The sequence below is a fragment of the Aethalodelphis obliquidens genome, unplaced genomic scaffold (genome assembly GCF_003676395.1).
Source record: "Aethalodelphis obliquidens isolate GAN/ISIS:26980383/991018 unplaced genomic scaffold, ASM367639v1 scaffold31, whole genome shotgun sequence".
Taxonomy (NCBI): Eukaryota; Metazoa; Chordata; class Mammalia; order Artiodactyla; family Delphinidae; genus Aethalodelphis; species Aethalodelphis obliquidens.
Window position 1 is genome coordinate 15,509,329 of NW_020837975.1, and position 20,285 is coordinate 15,529,613.

The 20,285-nt window shown below is 47.1% G+C and overlaps 1 long non-coding RNA gene and 1 pseudogene across 1 annotated transcript; one reads left to right on the top strand and one right to left on the bottom strand.

The window, feature by feature from the left end:
* The first annotated feature begins 8,638 nt into the window (after positions 1-8,638).
* Positions 8,639-19,449, top strand: LOC113631171 (uncharacterized). Its single transcript, XR_003437205.1, has 4 exons — positions 8,639-8,687; positions 13,346-13,459; positions 14,256-15,711; positions 19,286-19,449. It is a non-coding gene; the product is annotated as an uncharacterized LOC113631171 (long non-coding RNA).
* LOC113631170 (thioredoxin-like protein 4A) lies at positions 18,924-19,708 on the bottom strand (annotated as a pseudogene).
* Between the last annotated feature and the right edge of the window lie 577 nt (positions 19,709-20,285).

The window sequence follows — 20,285 nt, forward strand, 5'->3', positions numbered from 1 at the left end:
CTCTTCTGTTTAAGCCATTGTTAGTTCTGGTCTCTGTAGTTACTGATCATTGACTTCCAGGAAGCAATGACTCAGACTGAGCTGAGTGCTGAGTTCTGGTAGCTTCCATCCAGTAGATCTCCCCTTGGGAATGTACATGACATTTCTAAGTTCTCTTCCAAAAGACAGTTCATCCACTATTTCCCAGCAATCCCATCCAATCCCCACATCACTGCTGTCTTTTCAGCCCTAGTTTCTTCACTGTTATCTCTGGGACACGTCAGTCTCCGTTGGAAGTGCGTTGTTGGTCTTCATGCTCCATAACACATACGCTCAGGCTAAGCAGGGTGGACCCAGGGAGACCGTCTTTAGATTCTCCATTTCACAGTTTCCCAACCAGCTTTTATAAATGGTCAGCGAATCAATATGCACCCTGAAAGCTATCATTTTAATCTTTTTCTTTAGCCCCCATAAAATATATAACATTGTATTAGTTTTCTACGGATGCTGTAACAAATTACTATAAATGTGGCTTAAAACAACACAAATTTATGCTCTTACAGGTCTGGAGGTTTGAAGTCTGACATGGGTCTCACTGGGCTAAGATCAAGGTGACAGCAGGACTGTGTTCTGGAGGCTCCAGGGGAAAATCTATTCCTTGCCCCTTCCAGCTTTGGCCATGTCCCTTGCCGCCGACATTCCTTGGCTTGTGGTCCATTCTTCCATCTTCAAGGTCAGCAACATTGGGCCAAGTCTTTTCATGCTGCCATCTCTCTGGTTCTGACTCTTCTGCCTCTCTCGCTACCTGGAAGGACCCTTGTGATAACATAAGGAGCTAATCCAGGATAATCTTCCCATGTTAAGGTCAGCTGATTAGCAACCTTGATTCTGTCTGCAACCTTCATTCTCTTTACCATGTAGCATAATATATTCACAGTTTCCAAGGACATCTTTTGCGGGGGGGGGGGGTGTCATTATTTTGCCTACTATACATATTGATGGTAGTGACTACGGCTACCACTTGGGGAAGCTTTCTGTGGGCCAGGTGCAGAGCTAAGCACTTTACATAAAGTGTCTTATTTAAACCCACAACACTTTGGTAGGTAGAATTCTAAGATGGCCCCAGAGATCTGCCTCCTGGTGTACACGTCCTGCTTAATTCCCTCTCCTTAGGTGTGGGCAGAACTGTGAACATGACAGGATGTCACTCCTGATTAGGTCACATAATAAGGCCAAGGGGATGGGATTGTTGATGCCATGATTAGGTTATATAAGACTTTATTTTAACAGGCAGGGAGAGAGACTCTCTTGCTGGCCTTGAAGCAGTGAGCTGTCATGTTGTGAAGGGCCAGTGGGGGAGGCCACATGGCCAGGAGCTGAGGGCACCTTCCAGGAGCCAAGAGAGGTCAGGCCCAAGAGCCAGCAAGAACACGGGGACCTCAAGCACACAGCTGCTAGGAGCTGGGTCTGCCAACACCTGAATGAGCTTGGAAGAACCTTCTCCCTCAGAGCCTCCAGAGGAGGGCGCAGACTGGTCAACACCTTGATTCCAGTCTTGAGACTCCCTAGCAGAGGACTCCCCCTGGATTCTGACCTGCAGAAACTGTGAGATAAGGAGTGTTTGTTTAAGGTCACCGTTTGTGGTAATTCGTTATGCCCTGATATAGAACGAACACATCTCAATTTGCGAGAACCAAAGCTCAGAGAATCTAAGAAACTTGCCAAGGTCAGAGTGCTAATAAGAGGCAGAGGAGGTATTCCAACTAAGGTCTGTCTCCAAATCTGAATGTTTAACTGCTCCTGCTTCCCAATTGACACACGTGAATAATAGATTTGGTGTTGGTTTTTTTTTTTTTTATTGTTAGTACATCATTTGCCTGATGGAAACGATTTCTTTTCTGGCTTTTGGAAATGAAATGATGACTTTTCTCTTTTATCTCTGCAGTGAGATAACCCACCTGTTCTGTACCATTTGGGCATTTCTGAGCTTCTGCTGGGCTTCGCATTGTAAAGCGACACTCTTGTTTTAAACACATGGCACCACACTTTAAATTCTAAAACACGCTGGATGTGTGGCCAGATTAGGGTAGAAACTTGCATTCTTTCAACCAAACTTCAAATTGACAAAAGCTATAAAGCCGTGCCAGTGAGTTCACCAAATAAGTCCATGCGGTAAGCAAGCCAATGTCTTGATCTAGTCTTAGAGAATCATTGACATTGCACATAAGTACATGACAGATGTGGGTCCTTTGAAAGGAGCCAGACGCAAATCAGTTGAAAAATGTTACTGAATTTTAGTAGTTTTTCATCGGTAGGAATTTTCTCTACCACAGATGGAAAAAACATAACTACTCTCAACTTCTCCACTAGAAAGAGGCCCTCCTACTTGAAAGTTGGGAGCCCCTACTTCTTGGGGGGTCATGGAAGCCCACCACTGCCTCAACAGCCAGTAGCTGATCAGAAAAATACAGATGTTCTCTTATCTTGGGTTCTTTGCTCTGTGGCCTGTGCCTTTCCTCTTTGCAGGATGCTCCCATCAGCCCTTCTCATACCAATAGCATTTCACAGTTTTCTAGAACGAGGTTGGAATGAAATCATTGGTCCTCTCGAGTGATTTGTGGCGTACCCATTGGGGTGATTGGGAAGCCTGTGGAAGAACAAAGGTCCTCAGCTGATGGCTGGTAAGCCTTGTCAGGCACACAGGAAGTGCTTGATAACCCCCAGCCCAGGGGAGTGATAGCAGGTCGAAACCCATCTGAAACACAATAGGCCTGGTCTTTCCCCTACAATGGGTGAAGGACTTGTTCCTCTGGGACTCGGGGGACATTAATGATACTTAAGGGACCCACCCCAGCTGACTCCCTTTAACTTTTAGTTCCTCTGTTTAGAAATGCCACGTCTGTGGCTTCAAATATATCAAGAGAACCTGAAAGATAGGCAATCTGGCCAGGTTTCAAACCCACTGAAAACTCTGGCTCTAAATTTAGATGCGATCTGGAAACTTGAGTTTCAAGTTCCCCTTGCATTGGGCAAAGCCTGAATTTCAAGCTACTGCACATTTTAATTTATCTGTTCTCATCTTCTTGATGTCCCTAAACTTCTTGCTCCCTTTTCCAAACTCATCACCTTGGTTATTGCATCTTCCATTTGTCTGTTGCTGTGATGTCTCTCGAATTATTTCCTGTTGTCATGACTCAGACCTTGTGCTGTGTGTCACCCTTCAGTCTTGTCTCCCTGGCTGGGCTGCAGACCCCTGTGGGCAGGGGCTGTCCTCAGGCCTCTTTCCTTCCCCCTCGGTGAAACATGCCCAGGGTCCAGCACATTGTAGTCCCAGTCAAGGCTGGAGGGTTTTCCCATCGTAAAGCTAGACACCGGGACAAGGTGTGCTCCAACCAGATTTCCAGAACCTTGGTTAGTTAATTCATTGAAAGCGTACAAGTACATAAGCAATGCCAACCTCTGGAGAACAGTGTTTTGAATGAAGAAGTTTACACAATCTAACACAAGTTTGATGAAAACCAAGCTAAAATGCAATCCATTCAGAAAAGCTTTCCCTCAGTCCTGCCACGCTGGTGCTGGTTGACTTGTTTGTCTCCATGTCGTGGGGGGTAGAGGACTCAAAGGTTAGAATTTGGCATGTGGGGCAGGACTAGAGTTCAGCGCACATGGACCTTTTCACACCTTCACTCTGCTTTGGAAGAGAGAGGGGGTATGTGTTTCCTAGGGCTGCCATCACAAAGCAGCACAGAGTGTGGGGGGGCGGGGCTTCAACAACAGACACCGATTGTCTTACAGTCCCTGGAGGCTGGAGTCGGACACAGGTGTCCGCAGGGCCGGGACTTCTGAGGGCTGGGAGGGAACATCCGTCCCCTGCCTCTCCTCTCGCTTCTGGAGGTTTGTTGGTGATCTTTGGTGTTTCTTGGCTTGCAGGGCACATTCACCTTCATGTGATGTCCTCCTTGCTTGTGTCCACATTTCCCCTTTTTATAAGGACACCAGTCATATTGGATTAGAGGCCCACCTTAGCCTACTATGAGCTCATTTTAACTGATCATGTCCATGGCAGGCCTATTTCCAAATAAAGTCACATTCTGAGGTATGGGGGTTAGGACTTCACACATGAATTTTTTTGGTGGGGAGGGTACAGTTCAGCCCATAACATAGACTATTGTATTCTTGTTTGACTTTATTGTTCTCCAAATCAAGGTGTGTCAATTTGATTGAGTCTGTGCCACACCTATGAATCTGGATGATAAACATCTAGAAGAAGCTAAAGGTGGGTTCCTTTCTCTCCCCAGTCCCTCCATCCATCCACCCATCCACCCATCCATCCATCCAGTCATCCATCCATCCATCCATCCATCCATCCACACACCCATCCATCTATCCATCTCTTGTTACACAAAACACACACACACACACACACACACACACACACACATGCACACACACTTTATATAGCTGGGACTTTGGGAGTTTCTAATTGGAGTTCCCTGCCATCCCAGGAGCACTATTTGGAGTCCTGTTTGCATGTGTCCTCTTAGCAACCTCAGAGGAGTAAGGTTCAGGTTCAGAACACAGCCCTGCACTCACCAGCTGTGACCCTCAGTGACCTCCTCCTCTTTGAGCCTTGGTTTCTTCATTTGTAATGCAGCAAACACTAGAGCAGAGCCTGGTGCCCAATAGGCCCTTGAAAAATGGTGGTAGTTATTAACGTTATTACTGTCGAGTGAGGTGTGAACAGAGGGAGAGAGTGGAAGCGTGGCCTGTCTGCCGACTTCCAGGAGCTCAGCACGAGACATTCCCCAGGTAGAATTCCAAGCTCTCTCACAGGCACCATGTCATTTGGTCTGTCCTCACAGCAATCCCGGAGCTATGATTCTTACCTTTTTGGAAACTGGATACCCCTGAGAATCTGATTAAAGCTCTGGACTCTTCCCCACACAGCACATATGCATGGACTGTCTGCATAAATTTGCATATGATTTCAGAGGGTTTATGACTCCTCTTTAGCCCATCTTTGGAGGCTAAGAATCCACACTCAAGAGGTAGCAACCTTAAAAATCCATTTGTTCATTTGGTAAACGTTCACTGTGTGGCTGTCACACACTGGGTGCTGTGTGAGGGGAGCAAGGGCAGGCAGGGGACCTTTCCCCAAGTTGCTCACAGACATCTAGAACCATAATCAGAACTAGAAGAGATTCACCCTTTTAGGAGAAATATAGCTGTACTTACGTCTGTGTTCAGAGGAGAGAATTTGTTTCCACCATGGGGGTGTGTGGAATAATCAGGTGTATTCAGTGGAGGGAAGGACACTGATTTGGAAAGTGAAAGAAGAATGAGAGTTTGGCCTCAAATGATACGTTGACATTCCCAAGGTACAAGCTCCAGCGGTTCACAGAAGTGCACATGTGTTGTTATGTATGTGCACTTTCACCTCAATGTAACGAGTTGCTAGATTCCTAAAATGCTGCCCCTCTGATGGGAAGCCAGATACAATTCACATTGGGTTCTTTGAGTACGGTCTTCTAACTCAGCATCACCTCTATAACCAAGAGCACAGGTCAACCACTTGCACAAAACACACACAACATTGATGTTCCTTCTGTCTTCGGGCTTCACCTCTGTCAGGAGGGAGTGTCTGGTGTCTGACCCCCCAGGATCAATGCCACGGAGGCACAGAGCTCAGCTTTCTGTTCCTCCCCATAAACAGGAGTCTCAGATGCCCTAAGAGGGCTTGGACCTGGAAAGAGCATGTCAGCGGGTAGCTGACCACTACCTTCCGTTTCTCTCTACCGGGAGAGAATTTTCTTCCTACCCCTACCTCCTCTCTTCTTTATCCACATCCCACTAATGGCCCGGAGCTGGAATTTCTCAGTGTCAGAGGACATTTTGACATGCCAGGTTCTGTTCTGCTCTAGCTGCGTTGAAAGCCTATCCTTTTGGTTCTGGTTCATAACACTTCCCTGGGAGTTTCTCTGAAAGACTTTAGTTCCTTTTGTGGTTCAGCAAAAAGCGTGGTATTTGGGTTGGGTGCAGGTTAGGGTTAGGCCAGGGCGGAGGCCCCTTCTGGTTTGGGTTTTACAGGGTGGTCATTTGCAAGACCCTTATCTCAAGCCATCCCAGATGGAAAGGGCAGGAGGATGTGGCCGGGGAACCCACTTCACAGAGAATTTGAAGAGCAGAGGAGCAGCAAGCTGGGTTTGAAGAGAAACTACAGTTTCAGGTTCCCACCGTCAAAATGAGTTTGGTGTAGCAAGAAGTTAGGAAAGTGATTTCTGCTTCAGGCTTGGCCACAGATTCGCAGTGTGCCCCCGGGTAGATCAAGTCCCCTCTCTGGGACTCAGTTTCCTTATGTGTAAAAGAAGGAAATAGGACTAGAAACCAGATGATGGCTGAGGTATCTTTCAGAGCTAAAATTTATGATGCTATGAAAACAACTTTATTTTAAATTAACTATGACTCTAAGGAAAAGACTCAAAATCTCCCTTCCCCAGGCACACCGAGTTCTTCCTTCATCAAAATTGATCCCTCCTGTGTACTGCTCTCTAACACGATGCTCATTAGAGAGCTGACCTAATGGCTTAAGCAGGCTTCCTGGATCCCATTTCTATTTTAACGGATTACTTGGATGTCATTATCCGAGGCTCCCTGAGTAGCTAGGGCTGTGCAATAGAGTTGCAGGCAGGCCCCCCGGGTCACAGAACTCTCTCCTCTCTCCCCTCTTCCCTCCCTCCCTTGCCCCTTCTTACCTTTCAGTGGCCCTTGCATTGAGAGCTTCCTTTGCATGAAGCCCAGTGTTAGGGCAGTATTAGGTATAACCCTCGCAGAAGGGAATGAACCCCTTCAAGGTGCTAGAAGGCAGGACCCATTTCCAGCAGGACGTAGGGGCTGGAGGGTTTCTAGGGAACTTCACCTGGAATCCCCAGGTATCCATGACCTAGCGCCACAAGGTGTGCTAGGTAAGTGGTTCTCACACTTGAAACTCACCTTTTAACGAATAAAAGGCTCTCATTCATTTTTGATATTTTAAATGAGAATCTGTCTACTTTGGGTTTCTTGCTTCTAGGCCTTCTTAGCTGGATCTCATGAACAGAATCAAACCTTCACTCTAATGGATATTAACTGTCATGCCTCAGGTTTTCAGGGGTAAATTGAGGAAAGGCATAGCTCCCTCACAAGGCCTATTTGAGGCCCAGTGGTTTTGTAAGTAAAGCGCTTGCATGGAAAGAGGTAAGTGCTTAGTCAACAGTAGTTATTTTTCTAATTGCCAGTTGATTATATTGTGATATTTTCAAGGTGATTGATTTATGGAGAGCAATTTGCCCTTCCAGGAAGTGGCACCTAGACCATCAGGCATTCTGATTTCTTGGATGTGAACGCAATAGTTTCTCTTCCTCTGGTTAATCACCCGTGGTAGGGCTTGCACCTGATTGGGGGTGGCCTTCTCCCCTCCATCCTCCCCCCAACCTCCCTGGACTTTCTCTCTTCCTCTTTCCTTATTTCTCTTTCTTAAAGTTTATGGGGAGTTTTTGCACTCGTAAAAGACTACACACACACTACACAGAATTTGAAACAAAAACATCAAAAAAAGTAGAAATTAAGAAAAAGAAATCACCCATGGCATCTAGAGAAAAATGCATTTTGGTATATTCCTACTTTCTCTTTTTCCATCGTTTTGAGTTTTGTTTGCTTGTTTTACACGTTGAAGTCATACTGTAGATGTAATTTTGCCTCCAGCTTATTTTTAGATACAATTAGAATATAAGCATTTCCCTGTATTAATTTAAAATTCATCACAAATGTCATCTCTATTGGCTATAAATACAGCCAATTGACTGGGCACCATGTTATGGTTTAACATGCTTCCCTTTAAGGTTGATTTTACCTTCTTTCTGATTCGTTGTTTCTAATAGGCTGAGGCCGGGCAAACACCCTCCAGGCCTGTTAGGACTGTAGGTAAGGTAAGAGTTATCATCTGGAGATCCTGTGGGAAGGCCTGAACGGCTCTCCTCAGGAAACTTCGGATTTGAATTTTGTGACACATTCTTTAGTGTCTCAAAGGTCTCCTTTACTTATGTTTTCAGTTCTTGATCGAGGCCTGTATGGTTGAGATTATCAAGTAATTGACCAATTTACAAATGGAATATCACTGTACTAGTAAGAAGACTAAAAATCAGCCTTTCTCCCTTTAGAGAAAATTTCTCCTTAGAGAGATAGAATAATGCAATTGTTAAGAGCTGCCTGTGTCCAAAGCCCGGCCCTCCCGCATCCTGGCTGGGTCACCTCAAGCAAGTTTTGGTTTCTCTGTTCCTTGGCTCCCCTCGTACGGGATGATAACAGTATCCACCTCACAGGGTTCTGGGTGGTAAATGAACTAATCCATGTAAGGTGCTTCGGAGAATGCCTGGAGCTCAGTAAACTCTAGTGAGTGTTTGCTGTTATTACGGTCTCTGTCTGTAGAGAGCATTTTAAAGTTTCTTGTAAACATTTCTGGTCTTGCATTTAGGTCTTTGATCCCAATGTTCATTGCAGCACTGTGTACAATAGCCAACTTATGGAAGCAACCTAAATGTCCATCGACAGATGAGTGGATGCAAAAGATGTGGTACATATGTACAATGGAATATTGCTCAGCCATTAAAAAGAATGAAATAACGCCAACTGCAGCAACATAGATGGACCTGGAGATTATTGTGCTAAATGAAGTAAGTCAGACAGAGAAAGACAGACATATGATATGGCTTATATGCAGAATCTAAAAAAAAAAAGGTACAAATGAACTTATTTACAACACAGAAACAGACTCACAGACTTAGACAACAAACTTAGGGTTACCAGTGGAGAAGCGGGGGGAGGAAGGATAAATTGGGAGTTTGGGATTGACATGTACACACTGCTATATTTAAAACAGATAAACAAAATTTAAAAAAACAAACCTAAAGTCATAAAACAAGAATCATTTCTTCCTAGCATATTGTGACATTTGCCAGCATTTTCTGTACTTAAAAATTGAGATAGACTAATTTACATAAAAGATACTTTTTTTTTTTTTTTGCGGTACGCGGGCCTCTCACTGTTGTGGCCTCTCCCGTTGTGGAGCACAGGATCCGGACGCGCAGGCCCAGCAGCCATGGCTCACAGGCCCAGCCGCTCCATGGCATGTGGGATCTTCCCGGACCGGGGCACGAACCCGCGTCCCCTGCATCGGCAGGCGGACTCCCAACCACTGCGCCACCAGGGAAGCCCAGAAAAGATACTTTTGAAGGTAGTTGTTATTTCACTTATTGTTTGTATTCATATATTAAAAGAATATATATTTAAGAATTTTTTCCCACTGGCTCTTTAGGCTTCTTGTTTTTTTTTTTATTTTTTTATTTTTTTGCGGTACGCGGGCCTCTCACTGTTGTGGCCTCTCCCGTTGCGGAGCACAGGCTCCGGACGCGCAGGCTCAGCGGCCATGCGGGCTCCAGCCGCTCCGCAGCATGTGGGATCTTCCCGGACCGGGGCACGAACCCGTGTCCCCTGAATCGGTAGGCTGACTCTCAACCACTGCGCCACCAGGGAAGCCCAGGCTTCTTGTTTTTTTAAAGAGACCCAGGAGTGGAAGAAGGAGGACCATTCAAGGGCAAGGGCTGCAAAGAGGAGGAGCAAGGTGGGGAGAGCAGGGCAGCTGGGGGACAAGGCTGACATGGGGGCACCTCGACCCCCGAGGCCAGGGAGTGGGTGGTGCTCTCAGGGCCCCTTAGACGCCATCCAAGCCGGGCCAGGAAGTGAGACTTAAGGCCCGGCAAGGGATGAGGGCCAGAGCTGGAAATCAGAACCTGAAGGAGGAAGGGGCTGGGATCTGGCCACCCGCCAGGGTTACAGCCTATGAGGATGCGCTGCACGGAGTCTCAGCGGGTGGGTGAGGGAAATCTAACTATAGAATTTGCAGTTTTCCTTACAAGAGGTCCAGCACAGTTGCATTCTGGTAATGGAAGCAAAATTTTAAATATGAGCAGGAAATAAAATTAATTTTAAAATATCTGAAAACATATATTCTGTGACTCGTCCAACTGGCCCAGCTTGGCTGGCTTGTTTTTCCTCAGACTGACTGATTAATAGGACAGAAATGAGGAGGTGTAAATTTATTTCGGACCTGGGTGGGGAGTCAGGGTGGTGGCTGGCCTCACCCCACTTAGGCTAAATCTGCATTTTCAAGTCCAGGAGGGGTGCCCACCTACTGGATATCCTGGGGGGTGGAGGAGTTGGAAGGAAAGCATTTCGGACGGAGCTGCTTCTCAGCAAGCTTCTAGAAGCAGTTTGCTTTCTCCCCCTCTTTTGAAAGTAGAGTCGTGCAGGCCCAGAGGCAGCCGTGTGACCAGTGGACCCTGGGGACCTTTCCCTGGCCAGGCCCAGGCCGAGGAGCTGCCCTAGGAGGCGAGGGGGTGTGTGCAGACTGTCGAGCCTAAAATGCTCCCTGGGATGAAGTGGGAGGACAGGCCGGCACTCAGGGAAATAAAATAAAATCCCGCTGGGCTGTTTTCTTCACTGAGCATGGAGAAACATTTAGCAGCATGAAAGGTGGTTGAGAAGCAATAAATAATCTTCAAATGGGGAAAGGCCGCCGTCTGGGAGGTGGAGAGTAAGACTGCAGCACAGAGCATTTGATCTGAGTTGAAACTCTGGAGAGAGGCTGATTGCGCCGTAGCCCAGGACACGGATAATTAAAAACAAAGACATCTTTAAGACACATCTGAGTCGGCCTCCCTGTCCCCCTTCTTCACCCTACAAGTCCCCCACCATATTCTTTTCCTGGAAAAGGCTGGGAACACCCTCCAAAGTAAAATCATCCTAACGAGAGAAGACACGTTCTTGAAGAAATCTCGGCTTAGAGTTTACAGCTCGATAAGCATTTCCGCAGAAAGACGTCCCACACTCAGGCACTAAGTCGAGGACACAGAGTTGCAATGCTAGCTCGGTCTTCTGCATGATTATTTTTACAACATTTGCAATTAAATGCAGATTTTCTGCTGCCTGATTCTGACCGGATGAGGGGCTCTGGTGCTTCTGGATCTTTCGGCGCACACGCTCAGGCGCATGGAGTTGCATGAGGGCTCACGATCAAGCAGGACAACACCCTACCCGCAGCACGTGCACCAACGGAAGGCACTTGGGACACACGCGTGCCCGCAGCAGAGCTGCCTCTCTCCAAACCTTCTTCATGAGAAACAGATCTGCTCTGCCTCTCTGTACTTCATTTTGATGATTGAATTTTTCCTCAACCAAAAGTGTAGGGATAATGGTCTTTTTTTTTTAATTTTATTTTTGATACTCCAGAAATCTTGAAGAAAATACGATTATATCGCTCATTTATTTTGGTCTCAAGAAAAATTGATTGTTGTATGTGTATGTCTGTGTGTGCATCTCTGTGTGTGTCTGTGTGTGCAGGCGTGTGTATATGTGTGTGCGTTGGGACGGTGGGGATCCTGAGAACTTCCAGGAAGTTCCATATTGCCCTTTCTCCTGCGATGGCCTGGGGTGCCCAGCATTGATCAGGAGCAACTTGCAGGAAGAGGAAAGGGTTGGTTTTTAGGTCTGTAACTACCAGCCCCTGCCCCATTCTGCATACTGTGGGCTCCAATGAAGGGAGTTGTTATTTGCTTCCCCAGGTCAGTTTAAGAGGCAGTTAGGAAAGTCAGAGCTCACCTCACCTAAGCAGGCAAGCAGGGTAGGTAGTACAACAAGCCAGGCCTCAAGGGGCAGAAAGACCTAGACTTGAATCTCACCAGCCACTTTACTTGCTAGTGTGATCCTGGGAAAGTTCCTTGACCTCTCTCAGCCTCAGTTTTCTCATCTGTAAATTGGCCCAGTGATCTCCATGATATGCAATTCTTGTAAAGCACAGTGTCAGGTACGGAGTGGGTGCTCAGGGGATTAGAAGCCCCACATTCTCCTCTCCCAACAAGTCCTCCAGGCTGCTGCTGGAAATGGATTTGGCAGAAGGAAGGCTTAATTCCCTTCTAGGAAGCCACCCTCCTATATCCTGGCTGCCTCCCTGGCCTTTCGCTCAGCCCTGGGAGCTGGAGTCTGTCACTCAGGTCCAGGAAGGATCTGGAGTAGGTGTTCAGTAACAGGAAGAGGAATGTGAAAGCTCCACCTGGCGGGACACAGACTCCAGCCCACTTCCCAGAGTGTTGCTCAGAGCCAGCCCTGGGTAAATGGAGTTCACCCACCTCCAGAAACAGGCGTCATCAGCCCTCCACACCCCCCGGGCAGACTCCCTCTTCCTGTGGAGAGCTTCCTGTGTTTCACTCTGATACTGTGACTGCCCTGAGCAGCCCCTAGGGACACAGTCCTGTCGCTGTCCCTTACCAGTGGGCATTTTTGGACGCCGTCACCATTTGTTCCTGGGGCTGCCTCTTTGCATCTTGCCTGATTCCTCCTGGAGCCCTTGGGGCATCGGCACCCAGGCAGGGCTGTGCTAGCCTGGGAGGAGGAAGTCAAAAGAAGGAGTCCCCCACCTACTCCTACTTTTGTAGGAGGAAATGAGGGTGGAAAGTCGCCCACAGGCGCTCAGGCGAGGTCTGTGGGGTTGATGTTGGTGATTAGGAAGTCAAAAGCTGGACTTGTGGACGTTGAAACTTAGTCCCTTGTCAAGTATTTTCAACCCATATGTCTTCACAGAAAAGTAATTGGATGGAAAACCTCCCTCTCACCCCTCACCCAAACTTCTCTGAAGTCGGGCATTTGACATTGATTTTCCCAGCTCAGTATCAAGTATAGCATCACTGAAGATCACCAAACTGCTATTTAGACATTTTAAAGATGCAATTTGAGTTCCAGGGCAGGGGAAAGGGGTGGATAAAAGAGATTATATGATAATGATATGGCTGTGGAAGCCTGTCAAATAAAGTGCATTTTCTCTGGTGGGCAGGCTATTTCTGGAGCTGGGCATGGGTCGCTCTGCTGAGGGATGTGTTTATCCTAATGGGAAGCAGGACCGAGCTAGGCCGCAGCTCCCTGCACAGTTTTTAAAGTCTTAAGATACCACAAAGACATTTGTGGTGTCCAGGAGACGCATTTAGTCCGCCCTGGCCCTTTCAATGTGTGCTGACTTGGCTCTGACAGGAGCCAGAGGAAAGCAAGGAGAAGTCTGACAGCAGAAGCGGGAGAAAGTGTGTCCGTCCAGACCTGCCCATTAAGGTGGTTTTGGATACAAGGAAGAGAAAAGTCAATGCAAACTGACTTAAACAATAAGGAGTTTACTATAGGATCTAACAAGTAGCCCAGAGCTAGGGCTTCAGGTAGGGTTTTATCAGGGTACTAATTCTGTTTTCCTGTAATCCTGCTTACTCTGCCCTCTTCTAATTCTTTTCCTTAGGCTGACTCGCCTCATGGCTGCAAGATGGCTGCCAGAAGCAGCTCTAGCACTTGCTTCTTCGGTCACGTCCAGAGAGAAGGAGAGGAAACTTTCAGTTCCTTTCAGTTTGAACTGGTCAGTTTAAGCCACTACCTGGATAATAGCAGCCACTAGGCTGATATCCTGGGTTGATTGGCCTAACCCAGGCTTCTGAACCCAACACAAGCAAAGAGACTTGAGTCACCCTAACTGCTGGGATCAGATTCCCCTGGGACCCAGGCATGACATGAGGGCGGGGGTGGGGGACAGGGGGAAGCTTTAACTGGACTCTGTAAGGAAGGCAGGGGGACAGTGAGTTGGAAATGAAAGCAGTTAAGCAATCAACTGTGTTCCCAACCAGAAATGCAGGAGACCTGTTCTAGCAGAGCTCTGTCATGGGCTGAGAGACTGTCAGTCTGACCTTTCTGTCTCACAGAGCTGTCGGGATCAAGAACGATGATGGGAAAGTAAAAATGTGAAATAGAGGTAAAAAGTGTGCATGTGTGTGTGTATATATAGATAGATATAATATAGTAAAGTATAAAATATATGTATATAAATAGTATTACTACTGAAACTGTGAACCTCATGGATGAATGAACTCACACCTCAGTTTTCTCTCCTGTAAAATGGACACAGTGTTACTGACATCATCTTTTGCAAAGGGTATAGAAGTTTCATGTATTAATTCCAGTGCTCCTAGGGACCTGTGAGACTCCCCAGACCCGGGCTTGTTTTCCCTCACAGTGGAATGGTGACCACCCCAGCCCCTTGGTACTCTCTCCCTGTCTCCCCATTCCATCCAACCCGGGCGGGTTTTGGCAACATTCGCTCTGGAACGTATGAAAGCCAAACTTCCCAGAGTTTCCAATCACTGCTCTTGGATTCACAGGGAGGACCCACCTCTTCCCAGGAACTCTGGCAGTGCTGCTCAGGGACCATGACAGAGATGGAGCCTGGCTGTGAGCCCGAGATGGCGTGGACGGGACGTGGGTGGAGCCCACCGGCTGGGTCCCAGGACAGAGCAGTGCAGGTGACAGACAGAGGGACGGAAGAGGGGCGTTCTAGAGTGTGAGGTGCAGGATCTGCTGGGGGGACCGGGAAGACGCCGGTTGGGGTCCCTGCCCTGCAGTAGGACACTCTGCTACTGTTGTCACGAGCAATACAAGTCTCACCCGCAGCTGAAACAATGACCACAAAGGCTGCTGCTTCCAGTCCTGAGGGCCACCCCTGGGAACTGGAACTGTCTGCTTCCTCAGGCGCAGCCTCGATTTTCATGGGAGAAAAGCCAGCAGGCTTTTTTCGATTCCCCAGATGCCAGCAGGCCAGCTCCTCTGTTACCTCCCTCTTCCTCCAGGTCTGGTCTCTTCTCATAGGGAAACAGGCACCGGAACACACACACACACACACACACACACATACACACACACACACACACACACAGAGACACCTGCACGCCCTCTCCCAGGTCTTACCTGCTCTGTCACTCTGGCCACCACATGTGGAGAGAGTGCATTCCACTTTGGGTGTGGAGTGCAGACACAAAAGAGACATGTTCACCTTCCCTACTTACAAAGAGACACTGACTGGAAATTCTCAAAGGAAGAGCAGTAGGGCCCTGACGCCTCAGGCTGGTTCAGGGCACAGTCTCTGGGCAACCCCAGCCCGAGGCTGAGTGTTTTGAGGGGCAGCGCCTAGAGCTTCCGGGTCCTCACTCTACAAGCTAGAAGGGATCCTGGGGGCTTGTGATGCCAGTACGACTTGCAGCTTCACAGAGGAGGGACAGGGCCCAGAGAGGAGTCACCTCTGGCCACATGGTTCACCCCCTGGAGCCTGGTCTGGGGCACAGTCTGGGGGGTGGGATGTAGGGTGGCCGAAGCCCTAGGGAGGGATACGTTTCCAGGAATATGTGTCAGCCTCCGGAGCTTGTTACCTGAGAAGAACCAGCAGGAGAAGTCAGCAAGCTCCGAGGCCCACCTCTGCTCACCACAAGGTGGCAACAGCGCTTTGTAGGAGCCCCAGCTTGAGGGGTGGTGTCCAGCGCTAAGGACCGGACCTCACCTCCAGAGCCCCGATGGTCTGGTATTCCTTTAATGTCTTCAGGTGAGGCTGAGACTTCGTTTCATGTGGGCCTGGGTGTGCCTCTCTCTCCTGTCTGATTGCCTTAACTCGGTCTGACTTGCACCTGCTGACCAGTTCTGATTTCCCCCCGCCTCCCTTCAGCTCTTCCATAAGCTCTGTGGGAGTGTGGAGGACAGGAGGACAGAGTTCTACTCACGGGACTCTAAAAAGGCCAGTGGGAAGATGAGCCAGAGATCAAAACCCCATCAGACAACAGATGAATACATGTAAGTTAGTGCCCTGTGCAGTGCTGAAGTTACATTGTTCATTTTAGGAGAAGAGTTGAAAGCAGCTTTTCCACCTGGAAACAATATTACTTGACTCGGGCACCTTCTCTACAGCAGCACCCTTTTGCCCCTGTGCTTTTTTTTTACTAGTTATTAGTTAATTTTTAAAAATTTTATGTTATATTGGAGTATAGTTGATTAACAATGTTGTGTTAGTTTCAGGTGTACAGCAAAGTGATTCAGTTATACATACACATATACCTATTCTTTTCTCATTTAAGTTATTGCAGAGTGTTGAGCAGAGTTCCCTGTGCTATACAGTAGGTCTTTGTTGGTTATCTGTTTTTTGTTTTTTGTTTTTTGTTTTTTGTGGTACATGGGCTTCTCACTGCCGTGGCCTCTCCCACTGTGGAGCACAGGCTCCGGACGCACAGGCTCGGCGGCCATGGCTCACGGTCCCAGCCGCTCCGCGGCATGCGGGATCCTCCCGGACCGGGGCACAAACCCGCGTCCCCTGCATCGGCAGGCGGACTCCCAACCAGTGTGCCACCAGGGGAGCCCTGGTTATCTGTTTTAAATATAGCAGCGTGTATATGTCAGTCCCAAACTCCCAATCTATCCCTTCCTCTCACCCTTCCCCCCAGGACCATAAGTCTGTTTTCTAAGCCTGTGAGTCTGTTTCTGTTTTGTAAATAAGTTCATTTTTATCATTTTTGAAAGATTCTGCATATAAGGGATGTCATGTGATGCTTTGTCTTTCATGAATGTGTTGACTGCGTGAATGAATGGTGTGAGTAAATCAATGAATGAAGAAATGGAAGTTGGGTGAGGAGGGGCAAACCCCTCCCCGTACGCCTCTGGCTGGCCCAACCGTGTGTGTCCAGGACACAGCTGTTCACAGATACCCAAGAAGTCAACCCTGCAACTTAGGAAACAGCCATGAGGAAGCCTTAACACGTCCTCTGCTTTGTGCTGTCTGTGCCCTGTTGGGGGTCCTGGTGAAAGGTGGACTGTCTCAATGTAAAAATGAACATCTCTACCCATCAGAGGCATGGCTCAGGACCCTCTGCTTGCTGCCCAAAAGAAAGACTTTGCAGACAACTCTGGTCAAGGGCAAATAGTAAACATATTTTTTGTTGATTAACTACAAAAGCAATGCATATGTGTATATATATATATATATATATATATATATATATATATATATATATATGTCCCCAGTCTTCCTTATTCACCAGTTCCATTATGTGGATTTTTCTACTCACTAAAATTTATTTGTGACCCACGAATCAATAGACATGGTGCTTTCGCAGCCATTTGTGGACATGGGCAGAGGGACAAAAGATTTGAGTCACCCATGAGCACAGCCCCAGCTGAGGTCAAACAAAGTGATGCTGTTTCAGCTCTCATACTGTCAACAAGGATCCTTTCCCCCATCTCACGAGTGCCACGTTTTTTGCATTTTTGTGCTTTTTGTTGGTGATTTTGTTGTTTAAAATGGCCCCCAAGCGTAGTGCTGAAAAATCTGTCTAGTATTGCTAAATCAAAGAAGGCTGTGATGTGCGTTACAGAAAAAATACGTGTTAGGTAAGCTTCATTGAGGTCTGAGTTACAGAGCTGTTGGCTGTGAGTTCAGTGTTAATGGATCAACAAAATATGTTAAATCAGGTGTCTTTATACAGAATCACACATAAAACAAGGTTATGGATTGATTGGCTAATGAAAATATTTTGACCAGAGACTCTCAGGAACCTGACCTCATATTTCCCCTAGAAGCAACGGCTCAGTGTTCTGTATTTCAGTGTTTTCATTGACTTTATAGAACATAACTACTGCAAATGACAAGAACTGACTGGAGAGATATATACATACTTTTTCAGTATAAAATTGAAAGGCTATAAATACATATATAAATATAAAGTAATAAAACATGTAATCTCCCTTTATCCATTTTCCTTCTCTAATCCTGGTCCTCTTTCAGAAGGAACCATTGTTAACCATTTAGGGTGGGTCCTCCCATACCTTCTTCTATTAATTTACATTCTTAAATACATATATGTATATATATAATTTTTATGAGCATATTTTATGAAGGGAATTTTATACATATACAATATGTGATTTGCCCTTTATCACTTAGATTAGGGTCAGCAATTTCTTTTCTGTAAAAGGTCAGATAATAAATATTTTTGGCTTTGGGAACCATATGGTCCCTGTCACCTGTACTCATTTCTGCCGCCGCATCAAGAAATCAGCCTAGGGACTTCCCTGGTGGTGCAGTGGTTAAAAATCCGCCTGCCAATGCAGGGGTCACAGATTCGATCCCTTGTCTGGGAAGATCCCACGTGCCGTGGAGCAACTAAGCCCGTGCACCACAACTACTGAGCCTGTACTCTAGAGCCCACGAGCCACAACTACCGAGCCCGCATGCCACAACTACTGTAGCCCACGTGCCTAGAGCCGGTGCTCTGCATCAAGAGAAGCCACGGCAATGAGAAGCCCGCACACCGCAACAAAGAGTAGCCCCCGTTTGCCACAACTGGAGGAAGCCAACGTGCAGCAACAAAGACCTAACAGAGCCAAAAATAAATAAATATATAAATTTATTTTTTAAAAAATCAGCCATAGACAATATGTAAATGAACGGGTGTGGCTATGTTCCAATAAAACTTTATTTATGGAAACTGAAGTTTGAATTTCATGTAATTTTCAATATTGCAAAATACTACTCTTCTTTTGATTGCATTTCAACCATTTAAAAATGTAAAAACGATTCTTAGCTCGTGGGCAGTACATTCACAGACAGGGGTTGGATCTGGCTTGTGGCACTTAGTTTACCGACCCCTGACGTAGATTATATGTTGGAGATCTCTTCCTGTTAATACATGGAGATCTACCTCATTGTTTTAATGGCTACCCAGTATTCCATTGTATGAATTTACCTCAATTTATTTAAAAAATTTTTTTTTATTTTTCCCATCACCATGTATTTTATTTATCTCAGCTAGATATTTACAGATATTTGCTGATACAAAAATACAAGGACCAGGCAGACTGAAAGTGGAGGCAATGCCACCCTCACTGCAAAACCCTCCAGCTCCTTGAGCTATGTGTACTTTCCCAAACGCTTTCTCGAAGGCTTTAAATAGTTGAAAGTATTTCCACGTGGCAATGACTCCATGGCACTGTATGCACCAGGACTGGACGAGGGCTCAGTATCTGTACTTGGTGGAGTAGTCCTTCGGAGACACGACCAGGCCGCGACCCTTCTGGGCCCCCCCCACCCCCGTACGCCGTCTCGATGATGTCGATCATCTCCTGCTTGTCTTCCATGGCCCAGTTGATCTTGTTGTTGTTGCCAGTACCCAGGTCGATCACGATGTGCTTGTTCCTGAAGAAAAACGTGACAGTGCACGGATCGTATAACTCATACATCTTGTTGAAGTCAGGTACTTCTGTAATATCCACAAGATAAATAACTGAGGAATTTTTAACTTTTAAAACAGCTGGGGTATCCAAACAGGGCTCGCAGCAAGATGAGGAAGATCCCCCGTTATCTGCCGTTTCTTTTCAGGTATGCTGTACAGAACCTCGTCCATCTTCATACAAGCAGGGTCCCAGTCGTGTCCAAACCGAATGACGACCACGCGGTCTTCTTCCGAGAGGATGGCCTGATCCACTTGCCAGCCATTGTACAGGTGCGGGAGTATGTACGACATCTTGGGGCCGACGGGTCTGCGGGAGGGAACCACCGGCCAGCTCCTCCCAGCTCCAGCGCGGGGCGCCCACCCCCTGGAGCCTCACCCTGCGGAGCCCCCACCCCACGGGGCCTCACCCCGCAGGGCAGTCGGTACGCTGCCGGGAAGGCCAGGCCCGCGTCCACCTCGTCCCCAGACCCCGACCCCACCAACGGATCGTCTACGCCCCGCGGCCCAGAACCCAGGGCTAAGGGACCCTTGGGGTCGTACACCCACGCCTCCCTTGCCACCTCCTCCCTCCCCCGGCCCGGCACCTGAATTTACCTCAATTTATATAGCTATTTCCTTATCGATGGACATGCAGATTATTCCCAATATTTCAATATTTCCTGTTCATACATCTTGAGGCATATGTATTTCTGTGGAGTGGGATTCTAGAATTGGAACTCCCAGTCCGTCCCTCCCCCACGCCCCTCCCCCTTGGCAACCACAAGTCTGTTCTCTATGTCTGTGAGTCTGTTTCTGTTTCGTAGATAAGCTTATTGGTCACCCTAATTTTAAGCAGGCAAGTGATATGGTCAGATTTTCTTTTTTGGTATAACTTTGTGTTGTAAGAATAATTTTAGATTCAGAGAAAAGTTGGCAAAGATAGGACAGAGAGTTCAGTTTACCCATCCCCCCAGTTCCTCCTATTGCTAATGTCTTAGATACATTTGTCAACACTAGGAGATTCACATCGATACATTACTATTAACTAAATTTCAGGCTCTGTTCAGATTTCCCCAGTTTTTCTACCGATGCTCTTCTTCCGTACCAGGGTCCCATCCAGGATCCCACATTTAGAAGTTCTGTTTTTAGGAAGAGAAACAGTAGCCA